The 23326-nt window shown below is 32.2% G+C and overlaps 1 pseudogene; it reads right to left on the bottom strand.

Moving 5' to 3' along the window:
- Positions 1-1856: 1856 nt before the first annotated feature.
- LOC149415657 (uncharacterized) lies at positions 1857-23326 on the bottom strand (annotated as a pseudogene).

Here is a 23326-nt window from a genome sequence, read left to right as displayed (position 1 = left end):
TTTTTGGTAAACTAATGTTTTAAGACACGATTTTTTATGCATAGCACAAAGGGTAACAATTATTTTACAAGCAATAATTATTCGCCTGAAACACTCATCCACATTGAAAAGTCCCTTCGAATCGAAGGGACACGGGTTCGAGTCCCGTTGGCGTCATGTATCTTTTATCAGGAGATTTTTCAATGTGGATGAGTGTGTCAGGCGAATAATAATTGCTTGTAAAATAATTGTTCATCAATTTGAGCCAGGGTCATTAATTTGGTTACATAAGGTTTGTGACACCAGTTTGTTGGTGCGGTTTGGGGGTGCGAAAAAACATAAATTGCTCGATCTTTCTATTTCTTCATATCGCCCTTTGTTGAACGAGGAAGTCATTGGCGTTCAAGATTGTCCTCTATGTATAGCAGACAGATTTTTGTAATCGGTCCCACGAACGTCCCTTGTGATGTCCGGAGGGTGACTACCCTTACGATTCCGTCAGCTCCGGGATGGGAGGATAGAATGCGAGCCATTTTCCATGCAGTGGTAGGTAAGTTATCTTCCATCAAAATAACTAGATTATCTTTCTGGAGGGGCCTCTGGTTGCTAGTTTGCCATTTGTTTCTTCGTTGAAGTTCTCCCAAATAATCCTTTTTCCACCTGAACCAATAGGATTGAATTAGTTCCGTCATTTTTTTATATTGATTTAGTCTGTTGTATGGTACATCTCGGACATCTTCTTGTGGAATAACAGATTTTTTTGCGCATAAAGAAATGGTTAGGAGTCAGAGGATTTAAATCATAAGGATCGTTAGACATTGGTGTTAAGGGTTTGGAGTTGAGACAGGCTTCGACTTGACATGGTACATTATATAAAAGCTCAAAAGTCAAAGATGAATAATTAGTAATTCTATACAAGTGATATTTGGCAGATTTGACTGCGTCTTCCCACAGACCTCCTTGCGTCGGTGCGTGCGGAGCGATAAAATGCCATTCTATCGCCTTATTTGCTAAATACTCCCGAATTTAATCACCATTTTTTCTCAAACTGGCATACAGTTCCTCCAGTTCATTACATGGTCCTTTGAAAGTAAGAAACATTGTCAGAATATATTTCCGTGGGTTGAACTCTGCGAGCTATAAACCGTTTTAAACAATTTAAAAAGTTACGCTAGATAAATCTGTTACAAGCTCTAAATGGACAACCTTAGTAGCGAGACAAACAAAGTTTTCAGTTTGTAATGCTGAATCTCCTCTTCCGGTGACTCGCGCCATACTATTTTCTGCAAATTGCGGTCAGCTGCATTCACGTTTATCTGCCGATACATCTTCTCGATGTCAGCTGTCATGACATATTGGTGTTTTCTGAAAAGTAATAATTGGGTATATAAATCCTTTTGAAAGACAGGTCTTACCATCAAGGCGTCATTTAGGGAGATTCCATTGTAAGTTTTGTCAAAAGCAACCCTCACCTTGTTGGTGGTGCTCGATTCATAAATGACAGCGTGATGTGGTAAAAAATAGGCTTAATATAGATTTAGTCATATTTTCTCCGCTGTTGTCAATGATTTTCCTAATTGATCGATACAAGGGCGCCGTGGTAAAGTTACTATGAATCTACCATCTTCTTCTCTTGCATGAGTAGCTATAAAATTAGCCTAGCAAGCTTTCTCCTCATGATTTTGATATTTCATGGGGTTGACCTCTTCACTTAGTTTATTTATATATAAGCTACAGAATTGTGATACTGGCCTTTGGTTAGGTTATACGTTGGTCGGTCCTGATACGATCCATGCCAGTTGTGTTCGTTGAAGTGTGGGACCAGTATCCAATTTCATTCTAGCGTTGGTCATGATGTCCCAAAAACCTTCAGCCCCCTACAAGAAGTCGATAGGAATAGGAATAGGAAGATGCGCTGCAATGTTGAACCTTTGGTCTGCCAATTCTAATCCTCGAGGAAGCTTAATCTTTTTTCTCGGTATTGATGTTTGAGGCAGACTTGTTGTTATTTCCTGCAATATCAGACAATATATGGTATTTTTATAATTGGGCCCAAAAGAATTTAAGTCTACCGACACACTTTTCCTTATGTGTGTAATTTTATTGTATAGGCTCGATACTGGCTTATTTATGTGATTAAATTTTTAATTTAATTTTTTTGCAAATTGTTTTCTCATAAAATTGGATTGTGCTCTAGAGTCTATTAAATTATTGTCACTTCCTACGATACCTACTATCGCTACAACAATACTGAATTTTCTGCCTTACCTACGGCAGAATGATTGTTACCTGACACATCTTCTGCATCAGTTTCTGAATTAGGAGATTCTACATGGAATTCCTCTTTATGAAGCAACGTATTGTGATCATTTCTGCCACATCGTTTGCATTTAAAGGTCTTCCTGCAATCCTGTGCAAGATGACCCGGCTTCAAACGTTTGAAGCATGCTCCGCGCTTTTTCAAGGCTTCTATCTTTTCCGATATTTTTAATTTTAGAAATCTTTTGCAGTAAAAGATCGGATGATCCTCACCGCAGAATGTGCATTTTCCCTTTTTTTACTGATAATAACACAGTTGATTCCCCATTATTAATCCTTAAATGTGATTTCATTTGGCTGTGCGGTTTTTTGTCCGTAGTTTGCATAAATTCTAAAGTTTGGGCTCGTAAAGCTAAACATTTCAAGAATTCTTTCAGAATTTGCAACTTCCCTTCAATAGGGCTTTGTTCCCAATGTTTTCTAGTAATCATGTCTAATTTGTTGGAAATTATGTAAATAATTAAAGCATCCCATTGATTTACTTGAACTCCCTAAGTTGTGTAAAACTTTTAAGTTAACGTTAGTTCCATCTATCAATCGCTGCAATGCGATTTCATCTTCTTCCTTCATTTCTTTCAAATGGAATATGAATTGAATATGCTTATGTACAGTTGCCCTTAAATTAGAATATATCTTATGTAACAATTCCCATGCTCCTTGATACCCTAAATCTGAGATTTTTGAAAGTCTAAATGATTTTAATTGCTTCCCCTTTTAAGCAAGATTGCAAATAATAAAATTTCTGTACATTTCTTATCGGCACCAGTGCATAGTCTGGTAATACACAAAACGAGCGCCCTGTTGACATTTATCATATGGGTAGTTTCTACGACTCGTTCTTCAGTTCAACTTCTTAATAAACTATTGGTACATTCATAATATAACGGAACACGTGTTCATGAATGCTGGTATTATATACTGACGAAATACGAAAATATCAGAACTTTTTGGAACACGTATTCCGTCATCGCCACAACACATTCGTGTTTTACTGAAAGTTTATTAGGAATTCTGTCAATTGATCCGTTAAAGGGCTGCAGTCCCGTTTCTGTAAATATGCTTTTGAAAATGTTGCCGATATGGCAGCCTTTGAGATTGCGCTGTGGTTTACATATAAATCCTATCAGAGCACCCCTTTAGAACACGGGTTTATTTCTAACCACTCAGTTTTACCGCGAATTTTGGATGATATTAATCCACTGAAAAAGGTTTATGTACACTTTGTTTCCAAAAAAATAACGCGACTCTTTTTGTTGTTGAATTTGTGGAAATAAACAATAATTGTAACTTTGCTCATTAGTTGAAGGTCGAGTCATGAGGTACTTTTAAAGTTTATAAAAATAAAAATCTTTAACTTTCGCTTAGAATTTATTTGTCATGGTATTACCAAAACTTTTTCCAGATTATGGTTAAAACAACGCAACTTTGTACAGCTCGCAGCCTTATTTATACCATAAGCTACCAATTTTATGTTGTTGATTTTTTATTTAAAATTAGAAATAAAACTTTTTAATACAGTGTGTCCGGAGGCAAGGTGCACTAGCTTCGGGAGGTGATTCTGTATGATGGTAAAAGTAAAAAAGAAAAATAATGGTTTTAGAAATTCCGTTGTTTCCAAATCCAAATTTATTTTTTCATAAATGAATATATTATTTTTCATACAAACCATTCCATCTTTTTATACAAAACTACTTTAAAACTTTGTTATTTCTCAAAAGGTAATTTATCACTTTTAATTAAGAAGAATCACCCCTTGAAGTTAGTGCACTTTACCCCCGTACAACTTGTATAAATTAATAGGTTGACTGTATTAAACCAAAGTACACTTTTTCTTTTACATATAACAGTTTATTTAAACAATTATTAATACGCGTGGCTGCTCTTTCGCCTTCTGAAGGCATTATTAAACTTACAGATTGACTTGATTTAACTTTCTTGATTTTTATAATTAAATAATAATTTTATTAAACATATAAATGAAAACTATTATTTTAAATGGGGTTCAACAAATTAAACTCGATAGCAAAAACATGTTTTAATAATATGTTTAAATCAAAGACAAAATAAAACTATTCAATTGTTTTTTTTTTCTATACATACATTACAGTGTCTACCAAATATTTACATTTGTATATAATACATAGATTTAGAACTGTTGTTAATATGGTGTTTGTTTTATGCTGGGTGTGAGGTAGGTTTGAGTAGGTGACACTGTGGTGGGTAATGTTATATGTTTCGTGAACACCTCACTGGGAGAACCTGTGCTGAGGTGTTTACGTGGTTATGATTAAATGGTACATGTATTTATGTGTATTGGTTAAATTTTCTTATATAAGTGTAAGTTAGTATTTTAAGTTTTTTTTTAAATGGTTATTGTACATTGTTATTAAAAGAAAAAGGAAAAAAAATATTTATTTATATGCACATATATACATACACATACATTCATAAATACACATATATGCATGCATACACACATATAAGTAAACACATGTATACATACATACATACACATTCATCCATGATTATGTTTGGTTTGGTGTTATAATGTTTTGTATAAAGTGGATATCTTGTTTTTGATCCAGGCTGTGATCAGTTTTTTGTGAATGTTTGTGTATGTATTTCCCATTAGTAGTAGTTTCAGAGTGGTGGGCATACAATTAAAAAGTTTTCTTGTAATTGTTCAAACAGTGAAACGGTTATTAAGACGTAAATATATATTATTATGAAGGTACGTAAAATAAATGTATTTGAAAATTATAAAAAATATTTTATATTTATTTATATTTTAAACTAGACACCTTTAGATTATTCATAGATTTATACTTGACACCTTTCGAATATTCAAAGATTTGAACTAGACACCTCTAGAATATTCATAGATTTGAACTAGATACCTTTTGGATATTCATAGATTTAAACTAGACACCCTTAGAATATTCATCGATTCTAACTAGAAACGTTAAGAATATTCATAGATTTTAAAATACAAATATTTTCTTTTTAAAAACATACATTTAAACAACATTTTAATTTTCGGAAATGAAAGAATGCAAATCTTGGAAGCGGAAATTAACCCACTTTCCGATATCCGATCGAACTGTAACTTAACAAATAGAACCGTTGTCGATAACAATGAATTCAATCCTATTTTGGTGGCAACCACGTACACACATAATAATAATATTTGGATGATTTGTTTTTGAGCAAAATCACCTCAAGGGCGCTGTATATGCATTTCTCTGAAATCTGATTACATTACAGCAGTTAATATATGAAATAAATGTCGGTCCTACCTGATAGCATTTGATGAGTTTGTTAGTGCGGTGTACTCCTGTCTCTGGGAATGAAGGTACAATCCTCAGTCAAACAAACAAACTAAATACTTCTATTAAAATTCTTGTCAAAATTCAAATGAATATAGATGTTTTATATTTAAAAAATCTTTTGATTTTTTTAAACGAATTTGTTTCCATTTATCTGTGTCTTCCTAGTAAAGTAATACTTATAATATCTACTTTCACCGCAGATATTTACAAAACTCTTGCAAAAACTTTCATCTCTATGATTCTAGGTAGGTACCTACTTCAAAAGTACCTAACTAGGTAATGAAATAATTTATATTCCGCATAATCCTGTTAGATGAGCCTATCAATTCACAGTAACTGCTAACGTTATTTCTAAGTATAGCAGTTTTATAGTGTTGTGTGAAATGGTATATCGATTATTATCGATTTACGCAAATTCTTGCACGCAAAAGCACTTTCATCGAAATATAAACTTTAATCGCTGATAGAAGTTAATAATCTTGACTCTGAACAAAGTAAACCAAATATTACCACGCCGTTTAAATGAAGTGAGTTCTAACTCGTGGTTTGGTATCCGTGGCTAAAATACAAGGCGGTTTTAAACAAAGCGGTTTAATACAACCTTGTTTAATGTTATAACCCTAGGCCTGATTTGATCATATTAAGGCGACGCAGTACCCTAAAATAAGCCCCGGTATTTATACCGATGTATAACAAGTTTCTCATTAACTCTTCAAGTTTTTAAATTCTAAAAAAAATGTATGTAAGTTTTGAAGATAATATCTGTTCATTTGTTATGCCGAAACGTTAATTATTTGAAATAACCTCGATTTAAAAAAATCGCAAAGTAAGCTCCGAAAAATATTAAAACACGTTTTATTCTGTTGTTTAATTTGTTATTTATATTTATTAACAACATTTTATATTTGTTTAAAGATAAATTGAAGATGTCCACTGACTTGGTATAGTATAGTATTCTGGGCAAAGAGGAATACATAATTATGGTAGTTAGTCCCAGAATTTCTGCACTGAAATAAATCCTGATGTCTAGTATTTCTTTGTGGAATCCGGAAGCGTATCAATTCTAGCAATAACGGACTATCATCGAAATCATTTAGAATTTTATATAAAAAGAAGAAGTCAGTGAAAATTCTTCTGACAATTTGAGCATATTCATATAATTTAACAGAGTGTTGTAGTTCAACATAATTAGTATTTTTTTAAAGTTGTTTCCATTACGTATTCATACATTTCTATAGAAAAAAAATTTTTTTTAGTAGTTTCCATTTATATTTTTACTGAGTAATCTATTTTTTTTATTTGTAATCTAATCAAGCGAAGCGATAGGAAAACCTTTAATTTATCTAAAACATATTTTTTTGGTATTCATAATGTACACCAATTCGTTATAAATAAATAAATATAATAAATAAACTGTTTATTCCGGTATGTGGGGAGGTTAGTGCAGTCCCACACATTCCATATAGAGATACAAAAAAATATATCAAAAACAAAAAGATAGAACAGAAAAAAAACAGAATAAATTGAAAATAAAATAGAATAAAATGATAAAATAAATAGAATAATAGAAAGTTGAAGCCTTTAGGGAGCCGTGATTATATTAGGCGCTAGTATTTTTCTCCAGTGTGCGTCAATGCTGGAGGATGGAGTGAGGCGGGCTTCCATAGTGAGGATATTTCCAGAGCTTCTTATACTTTCCCTCATTCCTGCCATCCTGGATCTAATAAGGGCTGCATATCTGGGAACTCGCCCCTCCGTGAACATACGGGAAGCGCTGCAGTATCTGGGGAGACAAAACATTGTGCGGAAGGCGTTGTTGTATTGGACCCGTAGTCTTTCTATACTAATCTTTTTGTAGTTTGCAATAGAGATTAATCAAAATAGTGATTTGGCATTAAGCTTCGCTTTGACACCTGAGCACAGGTTGTCCTAGTGAGGTATTCACGTAATGTACTATATTACCCACACATAGTCATAAACCTCTTTTGTTTATTTTTTGTACCTTTTTCTGTACTACAAAATAAACCACTGTAATCATTTGTTAAATGTGTATTCAAGAATAGACATAAATAAATACCATATTTTAATGGTTTTATTAATCTTAAATATAAATAACATCTGTGAGTATCGGTCAGAAAAAAAAGATGTTGCAGGTTCAATTTCGTCGGAATTAATCAAATCGTGAAACTCGAGCAACCTTTTCGCATTACGTCTGTGGTCGCCTTAATGTTAACTGGTCGTTCTATTAATATCCTTCCGTAGTTAAACTCAAGTGTGTCTAGAAATCCGCCGCGGATTTGCTAATAGCTCACCGCATTTGCCTCGACTGTACGGTATTTTGAACCTTAAAAAATACTCCTAGCATACTAAAATATACTCTATTCGCTTGTCAAGGAAATGACGTATCTTATTACAATTCTAGTTTATCGTTTCGTCACTTGCACATATATTTGTTTTAACTATAAACAAGCGCAGCGCAAAATTCCATGTCTTAGGACGGGTTGCTTCGGAGAATTTGAACAATTCATCAAATTTCAACATTCTTTTACGGGTTTTGTGAAAGTTCTATTCAAGTTGTGTTATTATATCATTATAGGCTAGTTGCTTGACAGAACTGAAATAAAAACAGAACTTGAAAAAATCTTTCACAGAGCTTGGAAATGAACGTTGAAATTTGATGAATTGTTCAAATTCTCCGAAACAACCCGTCCTAAAGATGACTTGTTTTGAGGAACGCTTAACTACCTGAAAACACTATTAAACTCAAGAATATTTTCGTAAGTCTACATTATATTATTATATTTTTATAACATTAGAGAGAAAATATATTTCTTTAAATGTAAGGAGTTATCAATTAAGATCAAGAAGAACACTTTGATAGTTTGGGCATGTAAATTGAACTTTTTAAATATTTTATTTATACACAGAGTATTTGTGTTATTGTATAGTAACAAACAAAACACCAAACATATTTTTCGCAGCCGGTAGGATATTCGAATAGTTAAATAAGCCAAAATCATTTCATTTTTATTTGGCCGTTGAATAGTATAAATAATTAAGGCTTGAATAATATTAGTTTGGCTTTGAATAATCAAGATATTTACTAGTATACTCGCGGTCGTGTTTTGTTTCGGGGTTTTTGTTTTTTTCGCACAAACAATGTGTTCAAACGTAGCAACATTTTTCATAGGTTGAATACTTGAAACACTGGTCAATGGGAACATGAATGTTGACCGCTTTGTGGATTTTTTTCTTTTCTTTCTTCCTATTGTGGTTGGCTTCATTTCCACTACAAAAGGGAATTGCAGATTATTTTCAAGGAATTTAGGCATTTTCATTAAAAATGCACTGTTCGGTGAGCTTTTATTCTAGCTTTTAGAATGAAAGCATTGATAACTTTGAAAATGTTTCGAGGGAAACGGAAAAAAATAATGATACCTCGATAGGTTTTTTTTTTCTTTTGCTCACTGCTGTACTTCAAATATCGTTTCTGATTCAAGCAGGTATAAAGATACACGAACCGAAAGTAGAGTTCCCCGATGTGGGTTTGTTTTTAAACAAATATAAAGTTTTATTATTGTATGTAATTTGATGTGTAACTTTGTAAAGTGTTATATTAAGTATCCAGTTCCTAAAAATAAAACTTTTTTTTTCGGTTATCGTTTTATCTTGAAAGAAAAGTTATTATTTTTTTTAGAGAGGAAGACAAACATTCTCGCGTAACGAATAATCTGACAATATTTTAAAATCTCCTACTACCACCACAGTAAGCGGAAAATTTTGCTTGTGTTGTGATGGAAGACTTAGCCAGCCGAGGAATTGAACACACTACGCCTGGGTGGGACTCGAACGCGATGTCAACTCAGCCACCGGCCGGTCGCTTATATTTTCAAAAATATATTTTTTTCTCAAAAAAAAGAGACTAACATTCCCGGGTTACGAATAACCTGACAATATTCTAATATTCATTCCTCCTGTTAACATCTCATAACCAGAAAATGTAGCTTTTGCAGTGATGGAGAAATTATTACAAAGCTAGCAGTTGAGTACGTGGAAACCCGATGCATTGGTTCACTCTTCCACAAGTATTTTGCTGTGTCAAATAACCATTCGTATTGATAAATAATAAAATAAAACCTGCAAATAAAATAATTCAGCTTCTCAGTATTTCACTTGTAACAGATGTAATATGGATATCTTCCCCATTAGGTTAAGGACATATAATGCGTACGCAAAATTACAAATTCTTTTAGATAAAACGTATGCTCATATGATTTTATCGTTGTTTTTATGGCAACAAGTTCCCTTTTCAAATAGATATTTAAGATAATGTCAGATTTTTTAGCTTAACAAGACGTAATGAGACTAAATCGTGATTTTTACAAAGACACGAGCCATTTGAGGTGTGCTTAAACAAATTGAAAGGTACTTTGATTACCTGTAACATTCTACATAAAAATAGACGGAAACAACTACCTTTCATGAACACAGAATGCGACAAGAATATTGGACCAATGCCTAAATATTAAGATTTTTTTTAATTTTAATGATTTTATTGCGCAAGTTTCAAAATAAATAAAATTTTATAATAATAATACATTTAACGCAGTTACAATTTTCATTAAAATACTTTAAATGAAATTTGTGGATCCGCAAACTAACGAAAAAAAAATATTAAAAAAATTGACTGGGCAAAGCGATGTTACGTTTAACTCAACCACATTTTTCAGTATTATGGGACCTAACTGCCTGAAGAAAGTTTGAAAAAGGAATTGTCATTGAGATAGTGACATTTCTTTGGACGAATTATATAATTTATTATTTGAAATAAATAAAAAAATGTTACATGAATTATGTGATTCACAATTTATTTAATAATATTTTTTTATTACATTTCTACTTTTTTTTAAAAATCCAAAAATAATACAACCTCTATCTTCAAGCTAGAATATTATATTATTATTTATTTATTATATATTTTTTTGAAAAGTTTTTAAGTTTAAAAAGTTGAAAATTAAAAAACAAACATTAGGTAGGTAGGTATTAACTTGGTACCTTTTGTTAGGGGAAATTTATGGTTTTCATTTATTATAAGAGAAAAATAGAAACATATTTTACTTAGACGCGAAGAGCTACTGCACTACAAATATTTTGATTGTAGTTTGACAGTACTGAAGCACAGAACTGAGAAGTGTGATTTTTACCCATTGAAAACCATTATCAATTTGCATAATTGCTTTCAATTGCCTAAGCCTCAGACAGCCAACGAAATTAATTATTGGTTCAAGACATATTTCCGATGTTCTTAAAATAATTATTTCACTTAAACTAATAAAAATGTCTTTACGTACACGACATGCACCCAAAGAACGTTATAATTTTTTATACGGATACTTGCAAAGATTATTTTCAGGTTTCATTTAAAGATTATTCTTGTAGACCCTTCAATTTTTTTTAAAGAAAGGCTGTAAACTTAGAGATTTTTTTCAGAAGTATTAAATCAAAAACTCTATTCAAAGGTTAAATTAGTGGCCGGAAGTGGAACTACTTAACGAAGCAAAGGCTGCACTCAACTTCCGCTCAAGGATTACGAGTATAAGGGAGGCTTGTCTACTAGAATCGTTTCAGAGAACCAATCGCTGCAGCCAGTGGCAAAGGATTGTAATGCGAACTTACTGAACTCCGGTACCTGCAAAGGAAATTCAAGTGCTGTGTTCGTTAATTATTTATGAACTCCTGGAAAACCACACAATTGAATGAGTAAGTAATGTAATTTTTTTGGTTAAAAAATATTTTTTAGCTTCAACAATCGCAATTAGGACCCAAAAATGACATTCTGAGATATTGGAAAAAAATAAAATACAAAATTTTTAACCAAATAACATCCACTTAAATTTTCCATCCTAAAACTATAATTCGAGTTAGAACACGATATATTATTAATTTCTAATTCTATTTGTTGTTAAATCGCTTCGATCTCCCACATATAATAATTATTTACAGTGAAATTAAATATATCCAAATAAAATAACACCAATCGTAACATGCTTCTGCATTGCACACACGACCAACTATCAGACACACTCCAATGGGATGCGTGATCTTGGCAACAAGTTTGGGGGTACCAACCCAATAAATAATAAAATATTTCCTTGTGATCTAGACAGAGAAAAATTAGTAGGTACTGCTTATTTAGTAAGGATCTCATTAAATTATTGTTAACCCTTAAATGCATACTGTTGTAAAACTGCAACATACCGTTCAAACCACCTTTCACTCTTTGGTGTATACTTAATGCATGCCGTTTTAGAATTATCAAGTTCACGGTAATATATTTTATCGAGTGGCATCACCTTTTTTTTCTTTCGCGAATGTCAAATGTCACTTTTTCTTTAACAAAGTGAAGATTCTCTTAAATTGGTTGGAGGTTAGAATTACAGTGTTGTTTTGCTGTTATTATTTTGATTTTCTTAGGTAAGTAGATACAGTAATACAATACTTATATGTAATAACTCGTATTTTTCCGGTACACCTATTAGTTTTGAGAATTTTTTTTAGGTTTTTTATTTTTTTTCGTACGTAAATTGTTCATATTAATTTTTATTAAATACACGGTGTTGTAAATCTGCAACAATTTTTTTTAATCAAATATCATTAAAAAATTACAAAAAAAATAAATTCTTTATATTTCCTTGCATATGCATGTAAAAATCTACAAAATATATTTTTTTCCAGAAAAATTAATAAATCATGCATTTAAGGGTTTCTAATTAAATACGGGATTGCAGGCCGTACCTTAGGGGTTATATACAGTCAGGAGGCCCAAAAAAAGGGATTTTTCAACAATTTTTCCTTATACGAAGACTCTTTAATTTCTTAAAATAAAAATTCGTACACATTATGGTAATTTTGAACTGTATTTTAAGAATTTTTATTTGTAAAAATAATAATTTTGAAAGCTGCTGTAGCTAATCTCCAGAAGCTCCTCTCAAAAAAATCTTGCGGTGACCATCATATCTCTGGACTGGATTATTGATCAAAGGACAGAGCCAAATAATTTTTTTTGACAGAATGGCGGCTTCTCAAAAAAAAATCAATTTAATCAAACTTTTGGCCTTATATTGTTTATAAAAAATATATATTTATCGGTGAGAACAGGCTTTCGATTAATAACTCTAATATATACTTAAGAATTTTGTGTTGAAATTTGAGACTGATCGGTTGGGCCGTTTCGGAGTAATCTTGGTCACCGACTTTAAAAACACAGTTTTGATAAAAACGCGTTTAATGTTTGAAAAGCACTTTACGTAGAGTAAAAAATATATTTTTTCAACCAACATCAAGTCGTCTATTCCATAGCCATATAATACACCCTCCGCCCCTTCGGCAGCTTCTAATAACTCGAGTTGGTGTTGTCTGCGGACCATTCTTTCCTCTCGTGTGCTATCATGTGCTCTGCGGTCGGAGACGGCCACGCGCTGTTTATCCTCTCTTTCGGCCACAGACATAGGCATTAATAGACGAGAAGATAATGGCGAGGGGTAAAATCAACTGTTGAAGAACGAAGGGGGTTAAGCTGACTGTGATTCGTCAATAAATCAATCTGACAGTAAATAGGCATCTCGCATTATAATATCACCATTTAGTTCTTAAAAGTAAAATCTGCTTTTGAATGCATAGACATTTTTACATGGGAGCGCAAATTACTCGCCACGTTATGAACTAATTTGCGAAGTCCAAATTCGGCAAAGTAAATTTCTTCTGTTTGCAGAGTCGTAGTTAGTTTCAGAGTATTTAGTTAAGACACTTTTACAAATGTTTCATAATTTACTTACCCCAGTAAACAACGATGAGCACACTTGAGAATCGCTACATTTTGATGTGATAGTATATGTTTCTAAAACTGATCCATATAATACGGGGTGAATAAGCTTAAAATAAAGCAAAATAATGCTTACTTATGGAATGTAATACGACAATTGGGTTTATTCTCTTTTTCACATCTATTTTTACAAGTTTTCATATCACAAGTCAACATTTTGCCGTGTTATTTCGTAAAATGAACCGATGATGCCTCGACCATAGTTCGCACAAGAATGATGACGTCACGTTTTCAGATTTCATTTGAGGCCATACGCGAGCCCAGCCGGCTCCAAAGGAACCGGTATGGGGAGTGGGGATAATACGCTTTTAATCACTTAGGGCAGGTCTACTAATATTCATATGTCTATGCTTTCGGCGTATAAATGTGCTTTGGGCCCAAGTAAAACCCCTATTGAATTCATGTAATATAATAATGATGTTGTACCTTCATTAAATATGTCAGCAGCATGTATGCAGCCGTTTCTACAGTTTTGGAACCGGCTTGAACTATTTTTGGAGAGATTTTCCATATCAGTTGATTGTAGCTCTCGTTGTTGTTTTGGATGAAACCACCTCTGGGAAGTATAGCCTGAGAAAAATGTTGTGGTAATGACGGATGATCATGCTTGAAAGTGGGTAATTCATTGGCAGCTACTGCCCGTTGCCAACTGCACCATGACTATGGTGTTGAGGTTTTTGTCCGTTGAGCAATAATGATAATATGTGGCCCAGATATCATTATACATTTTTTCGACGGAATCACAATTTCTCCTAATAATTGCTAAGACATAATAAACTGTCAACTTTTCGATAATTTTACCACTAAGTTTGCCTTTTCCACCAAAAGTTTATTTTGTATATTTTTTCATTTTTGTTATCAACTGTTTCCACATTTATATTCACACAATCTCGGTGTCGCGTGCCCATTCCATTCTGTACGTGTCCACTACATTCTTTCTTCATACCTTCTTGATCGCCGTAAGGTGCAACTTTTAAAACCCCCGAATACGTTTGGTAATCACCGTCTCCGCTCTTACACGTCTTTACAAATATGCGTGTAACTTCGAAAATTATTGCCGGATTGACTTGAAATTTTCTGTGAGTGTATTTAAATAAATTTACATTACGAAAATGAAATTTTAAAAACTTTTTAAGAAAATTCTAACTGTATTTAATGAATGAATAAATGAATAAAATGAATGAATAAACAGACTTTTACTTTTTTGTTTCCTGACTTTTACTGGCATTCTGGATGTTTTACGACATCGGAACACGTGCATCATATTTCAATTGATAAGATTATATATAGATTTTCATACATAAGTGTTCGGAAATCGTGATAATATAATATTCTTGATTTACCAAAAGTTTATCGAGAAACCTGTTAATTCATTCGTTAAGGTCTGCAATCCCGTTTTTAACCGGATTACTAATAATTGAAAGGGATTCTTAATAAATGAGCGCTAATCATTTTTCTCCATGTATATCTAATTAATATTAACTACAGGTTTTCCAATAAGAGGTGTTATTTTGATATTCAATCCTAAAATATCAATTGTTTCGTTGCTTGTGTGGCACGTAGCGCCGTATTGTTGAAAGTAAACGTTGTCCAAATTAATACCATCCAATTCCGGCCATAAAAAAAATCATTAATCATCTCTCGATAGCGCAATCCATTCACCGTAACTGTTGCTCCAGCCTCATTTTCGAAAAAGTAAGGTCCAATGACTCCGCCGGACCATAAACCGCACCAAACACACGTTGAGAATAAAGAGGCTTTTCAACAATAACTCTTGGGTTTTCCGAGCCCCAGATGCGACAATTTTGCTTGTTGACGAAGCCACCGAGGTGGAAATGGACCTCACTCAAGATGATTTGCATTTGATTCACTCAAGTGAATTTTAATAATTTCAATGCGTTGTTGAAGCGTGTATCGTTCCATTTTTATTAATGGCGTAGTTTCTACTTGTCAAATGTCAACAAATGACAGCTTCAAAAGTAACATCTACTGAAATAGCGGGCTATTCAAAATAACACCTCTTATTGGAAAACCCTATATATTATGCATTCCAAGTACATTGACTTGTCCTTGTCGCAATTAGAATTCACGTGCCAAGTAATATCTACCTCACAATTCCGACTAATTTGATAAATAATATTAACTTTGAATTGGTAACTTAACAAAGGAGGCACACGTGTCATATAATATATTTCGAGGCAAAGTTTAGCGCAGCCGAGCTTTGCTTCAGATACCATTATAACGACTTTGAGATTAGATCCTTCGTATTTTAAAGCTCGGCTCTGAAAGTAAGTTGTTCAACTTAAAATATTAAGGGCAATAAATTTACAGACTTACTAAGTTGTACCTAAGTACCCACATAGTGGAATTATTGTTGTAATGCGATATTTATTGGTGTGTTAATGAAAAATTATAAAATATATATTTTGGAAACTTGAATGAAGGTTAAAGTTATGTTGTCTAAAATTTATAATGTAGTTATTTTCAAATAAATCAAAATCGTATTCGGTTCGAACAAGACGTTAAACCCAACAACAACAAAAATCTATATGTATTTAGATACCTGGACGGCAAAAAATTGTATTGCTTATTTTTTAAGAATCTCTTTGAATTATTGTTTATCCGATTAAAAACAGGATTGCAGGTTTTAACGAATCTACAGTTTTGTTCCGAGATTGATGAAATTTGATACACTTGACCTTCAAAACAGGAGGAAGGTCAGTGTTTATATTGTCTACAAGAGATTTCAAAAACCACCTGCCATTCTTGATAATTGACACCTGATGAAATATTGCACACTAGACGTTCACATTAATAGGAAAATTACTGTCTTTATATGATTTCGAAAAACTCAAAAAAAGGAGAATATTTCAGCCCTTATTACAACAATCACTTTGTTGTTAGTCATTATAATAATTTATACGATCATATTAAATATAGGTTTTCATATATATTTAAATAAAGGTTCGTTTATAAACTATCGATGATTAAGTTTTCAAAAAAGCAAGTTTTTATTCAAATTAAATAAAAATATATACATATCTCTATAATACTCGTAATGCTTTTACATATATTAGCATTGTTCGGTTGTTTTTTATTGTTATTTACAAAAGCGAAAATGAACACGGGTGCTAAATTGTGTGAAATAATGTTTTTTATCATTATCATTTCAGGATAGGCTTAAAATTACACTCTATTAAAAAAAAATTTTTTAACTACACAAAGAAGTTTCGATTTTATAAAAGTTGTTTTATTTGATAAGTTTGTAAGACCTTACAGATAACTTACCTCAGTAAAATTAAATGCTAGCTTAGTAATTGCAATCTTTATCGAGGCAAAAGATAATATTCAATACATTTTATTTTGAAGGATTAAATGTTTCGCTAGCAATCGTCTACACAGAGCCTACTCAATTATAACATATTGTCTACAGAGTAATAAACAGTAAATTCATTATTATGGAAATATGATGAGGGTTTTCCCATTAATTCTGTAAAGTTTACTATACAATATATAGCTTAATATTTTATATAATTATGTATTAAACATAATTAATGTTATTTTATCTTGTCGTTTATTTACTAAAATATTTTATCGTGAGTTATATTCAATCGAATGTGTAATCGAAGATATGCTCGAAGGTATAATCTACGATATAATCAAATATTGAATAAAGATATAATCAAGAAGGTATACAACGGTATAATCGAAGGAGTCATCGAAAATACATCGAAGGTATAATCGAAATTATTATCGAAAGCACCATCGAGAATATAATCGAAAGTAAAACGCATATACGAAGGTATATTCGAATTTATAATGGAAAACATAACGAAGACATAATGGAAGATAATAAGCTGCATAAAGTAAATGTTTTTCTTACTTTTCACGAGCAATATTTTGTTTTTATATAATTTTCTTACGTTTTTCAATATTTTTTTATTATAAATAAAGTTTAAAGTAGGAAATCTATAATTGGTTTATTTTTGCCATACTACATTTGTACCAACTGATAAAATATAAACTGTCGATATCCTGAAATTAAATAAGTGACTAAGTTTCCTCAGAGTAGGATAAGAGTTGTCTGATTGAGTCGGAATTTGTGAATATTGAAGTAATGATGTAATTCTGTGAAACGTGTTGATATAATCATATTAGAACTGTAAGAGATTCTGATTATATACCTAACATCTATTGAATAATACATTTATTAATATTCAAACTACACCTAAAAACCAACCTATCTAAATGCTTCGTCTTTACTCTGGCGTTATTATGGCGAGAGATTTACAACTATATGACGTCATCTGACCCTGAGTCTCTTGGTAAATTGGACTGGTGTTTATCAATTTTGAAGAAAACGTATTATTATTATTTTTAAAAACTGGCATTTAAGAATTCAATGAGTATTTAATTAAAATTGAGCCTTTCTTACATACTCATCCTGAGGTCCTCCTGACAAAGAGATACTTAGTACAAGCTACGTGACTTTGACGCGACCACAAGTAGCCTACCGACATGCTACTCTATTGCTGGTTTCCGTACACGACGCTACTCTTATTACACTGTACTTAATCAATTAAAACGCTAAAACAAGCGACAAAGACAATTATATTTTCTTCTTTACAAATACAATCATTAAGGCGATGCACTACGTCGTGTAATATTTTAAATTGAGCCGCTATCAATAACAACACTTACGTAGATGGTTTAAATTCCCGCTTAACACCATCCGCCTGTTATGATTTATGCAAGAAAAAAACATGACCAAAAAGTCCATTTTATTTTATTTAGTGGATGTTCAGGCATAAATATTTAATTTTTTTTCGATCATTTTATAAACAACTTAATTTTCCACATTATACAATAAAATTATAACCGAAAATGGGTTCGTAAGTAGGAGATTTTGAACTTCAAAGCAGTTTTCATAGGCCTTATAATTTATTTGTTTCTGGGCTTATAAAAAGACTTATCTAAAAAAAAGTCGACTGTTTCAAAGGTCAAGATGTATTCTACTGGCAGTATTTAATTAAAGCATCTGAAAAATTTCTAGGCGACTAAATTTTCAAACCAAAAACACATGATTTTTCATTACTACGTATGGCATCGTCTTAAAAGCAATCTAAAAGAAGATTTTTATTCACCCATACTACGAAATAAATGTTAATTGTTGGGCATTCGTTGTTGCCAAGGAACTACATTATAATGATTTCAAATAGTATTTTGTTCCCAACCCCAATACACGCCTTCTCCGCTAAATGATCTCTAAAGTATTCCTGTAAATTATACTCGTAGTTATGCATAAATGGATACTTAAACCTCCAGGACAAATTTAATATTCAAATCGGTTTCGGACATCATTTCAGAATTGTCAGTTACGTGCAACTGACGTCAAACCCGTATTCGACGCGTCACGTCATGGAATAATATGGCGGGTACTCACGAGCGACGCGTATGCTACGCGCACCAAACTCGGGTCATCTGTAGGTAAGTATCTCCGTGTACGAATGGTCTAAGTCTACAAAAACATAATAATTCTCAAGTGTGGCATATTTCAAAGAACAAACCCTGAAGCAGCGAAATAAAGTCTCATTACAGGAGATAAAAAAACCTTTATTTCATTCTTAAAGACCTTATTTACGACCTCAAAAGCTGCGAAAAGCCTCGTACATCGGTTTTTCGTCTCTAACCTAACCGTAAACAGCCATTTCTAGCTCGATCTCTGCCACAAAATTTTATGTTGCCATAGTGTTCAAACAAGATAGTATTATATTAGAAAGAATTAAACTTATTGGCCGCTTCAGAATGAAGTTTTGGAAGGAAAAAGAGTTAGAAAGTCGCCACTTTGACTTTCACATTGAAGATTGAGACAAAAATAACTGAACCTATGTATGTAATATCGCTCTCATTAACCGTCACTCCACGTCATTAATAGGCCAGTTAGACAAGCGTACAAAAAACATTGAAAAACCGACGGTTAACACAAGATTTGGACAAAGACATCACTAATACCAAGCAATAAAAGCATTCGACAATCTTTCACTCGGTACAAAAATTACGGAAACAAAAAAAAACATTTCAGATACAAAATTAAAAGATGTATTAAAGAAAAAAAAATCAATATTACAAAAAAATTATTACTCAAACAAATAAAACATATACACGTTATACACAATACCATTATAATACACACATCATTATATACAACCGTAACTCATAGTTTTTGCTGATTTCCTTTTCCTTTTCATTTCCTACTGTCTTTATTTATTTATTTATTCGAGACACAAACAGGATATTTATAAAAACATTAATTATGGTTTACAAAATAAAAAAGTACAATTATAAATATCCCTAGACTAATGTGTCTGCAGCATCACATTTGCACATTCACATAAGCAAACATGTAAAACAATATCAGTATTTATTATACAAAACATAAAACTTAATTACAAAGATTGAAGCACATAATAAGTAGAAAAATTTAAAGAGTACATATTAAAAAAAAATTCTAAACCACTAAACAAGTTTTTTAATTAATTTTTTTTTTTTTTTTTTTAAGTACAGAAATCGTGGAGATATTTCTTGAAACACGTTATATTATTTGCAAAAATATCTATGACAGTGTGTATTTTAGCAAGATCATTGTATGATCGAGACATTCTAGACATAGGATTAAAATATCCAGTGTTATTGGCAAAAATTTCGGTCCAAAATATGTTCATATTTCTAGTATATTTGGGCCTGGCGTAAAAAGTGATTTGATTGACTAAGTTACTATTAACACGATTATTCACAATTTTGTAAAGCATTAAGAGGTCATTTATATTTCGTCTTTTAACTAAACTCTCTAATTTGAAATATGTAAGTCTTTGTTCATACCCATTTAGAAGATGGTAGACACCTGATCGATAAGACAAAATCCGTGTAAATTTATTATTGTATTTTATTTTATTACATGACACTTTTCACACATTTTTTTTATATTTTTAAATTGTAAAATGAGGGCCTTAACACGGATAAAGAACTCAGTATGGTAAGCATTATTAATTATAGTTTTTAAAATATATAAAGTTATCATAACTTATTAAAAAATAATAATAATAAAATAGCAGACCACCAGCCAGTTCTGACGTTGTTGGCAATAATCCGATTCTTACAAATCTCGTTTATTAACTATTAAAATGCATTAAAATACTTAAAGGGTACCTATTCTTAATCAAAACAACTAATTCTAATACTGCAATATTGCAGTAAGATACATATATAAATATGCTTCATACCGCAATACCGTAATAAAAATATATAAACATGCCTTACCTTGCGATATCGTAATAAAAAATATATAAACATGCCTTACCCTGCGATATCGTAATAAAAATATATAAACATGCCTTACCCTGCGATATCGTAATAAAAAATATATAAACATGCCTTACCCTGCGATATCGTAATAAAAAATATATAAACATGCCTTACCCTGCGATATCGTAATAAAAAATATATAAACATGCCTTACCTTGCGATATCGTAATAAAAAATATATAAACATGCCTTACCCTGCGATATCGTAATAAAAAATATATAAACATGCCTTACCCTGCGATATCGTAATGAAAAATATATAAACATGCCTTACCATGCGATATCGTAATAAAAAATATATAAACATGCCTTACCCTGCGATATCGTAATAAAAAATATATAAACATGCCTTACCTTGCGATATCGTAATAAAAAATATATAAACATGCCTTACCCTGCGATATCGTAATAAAAAATATATAAACATGCCTTACCCTGCGATATCGTAATAAAAAATATATAAACATGCCTTACCCTACGATATCGTAATAAAAAATTTAAATAATTGTGTCTAAACCTACAAAGTCACAATATACAAAAAAAAATATATATATATATATATATATATATATATTTATATATATATGTGGGGAGGTTAGTGCAATTCTACATGACCCAAGTAAATATACACATTGATTGTACAATAGATATGTGAATATTACGATTTTTGCTTTAGGAAATACAAGTAGGTAAGTCTGAAAATTCATTAAAAAAATATACAGTAATTAGTATGTAAATAAAGCAATTTTTTAAAACATACAATAGTTCTAAAAATAAACAACAGTTACGTGAATACAATTAACTTTACTAGATATAAGAAAATCTAAAAATAGATAAATTAAATTAGCACAGGAGTGCCCTAGCACCTAGTGAGGTTAAAAATTCTAAAGTTAAAAAAAAGGTACAACTATGTAGGGCGTGGTCTTGAGTGAGATTAGGCCCAGCGCTCACTCAAGAGTGACGCTTGGTGCTGGTAGGCTGCGGTCACCACCATGTTGACGGAGGCCATTAGCCGCATCCTGGCTCCAGTGACCTGGTGTCTCATCAGGCCGGAAAATCCATTTAGTCCCAATTCCGTGAACATTTTCAATGCGCTGTCGTATATTAAATATGATTCTACAGGCGTCATTATATTGGATTTGGAGTCGTTCCATCGAGCAAGTTCGGTAGTGACACCATCTCTTACACGTATACAGGCCGGTACAGAATGCGTTGAACAATGTTTTTATCTATATTCCTGAATTTGTAAAATCAGCGGGCTAAGCATAGTAGACACTATACTTAGCTTTCTCCTTTGTCGTTCGATATCGCCATCGTCCGAAAGGTCTTGAATAATAAAGTGCCCCAAGTATTTAACATTCGTACATTTATTTATTCTTGCCTCGTTAAGGTACACAGGGAGCATTTTACTCGTATATGGATATTTTCCGTTGTGGAACGCCATCAATTCCGTTTTCTTTGGGTTATAAATCATATTTTGCTGTTCCATATTCTTCACAGAAATTTAATAGTGATCTCAATCACTTGATCGACGGAGCTAGGAAGATCATGTCATCCGCATAGCCTATGTGATTTATGCTTACATTATTAATACAACAGGCCGCTCTGATATCCAGGTGATTTGACAATTCGTCCATGTCTACATTAAACAGGATGGGGGACGTACACCCTCCTTTCCTTACTCCTGACCGCGAGTATATTGGCTGAGAGTACCACAGTACAGTATTTTTCTGCTCGGAGTTTCATCGGGATAGTGTGTTTATACATATAGTAGGCATATTTCTTGCTAGATTTACCCTATAAGGTTTTATGACAGACCCTGTCGAAGGCTTTACTTAGGTCTAGGAAGCACCCAAGTTCTATTATTTTCTTTGCAGTGTATATTGCCTTGATTAGTAGATAATTTACATTTAAAGCCCATCTGGTTGTCTTACGTCATTAATTTAAAGTGTATTTAATTAAGAATTACCCTTTCAAATAATATTACAGTTATAGTTGTTAGCAACTATTGGGATTATTGGGAGTTAGGATATTGGCCGGTAATTGATGGAATTGGTCATGTCGGGTTGTCCCGATTTAAGAAATGGAGTTATAATTGTTTTCGTCACTACACCCGGTAGATGGTTATTTATTTATTTCATTTTATACTATATAAACAAACAGGACATGATTTATAGAGATGAAACAATATACAGGAATAAGATACTTCATGTTGGGTACCTATGTAATGTTTCCTTGTAATGTCTGATAAGTGGTTTGTTTATTCCTTTCCAGATGACGTGTGTAGTATATAGGTGTGTGTGTGACGTGTGTAATGTTTGTGTGTCTGTACGTATGCACATTGAACCTTTTAAATTATTGATATGATATGTTTAAGGTTTTCGTTTAACGGTATGTTTAGTAGTTTAGGTATGTGTATGCCTTCGTACCTAATGTGTTGAATACTTACCGGCAT

The sequence above is a fragment of the Hesperophylax consimilis genome, chromosome 18 (genome assembly GCF_061612785.1).
Source record: "Hesperophylax consimilis isolate HC1 chromosome 18, BYU_Hcon_1.0, whole genome shotgun sequence".
In the NCBI taxonomy this organism is placed as follows: Eukaryota; Metazoa; Arthropoda; class Insecta; order Trichoptera; family Limnephilidae; genus Hesperophylax; species Hesperophylax consimilis.
Note: the sequence above shows the minus strand (reverse complement) of the source record. Positions and strands in the feature narration are given on the sequence as shown.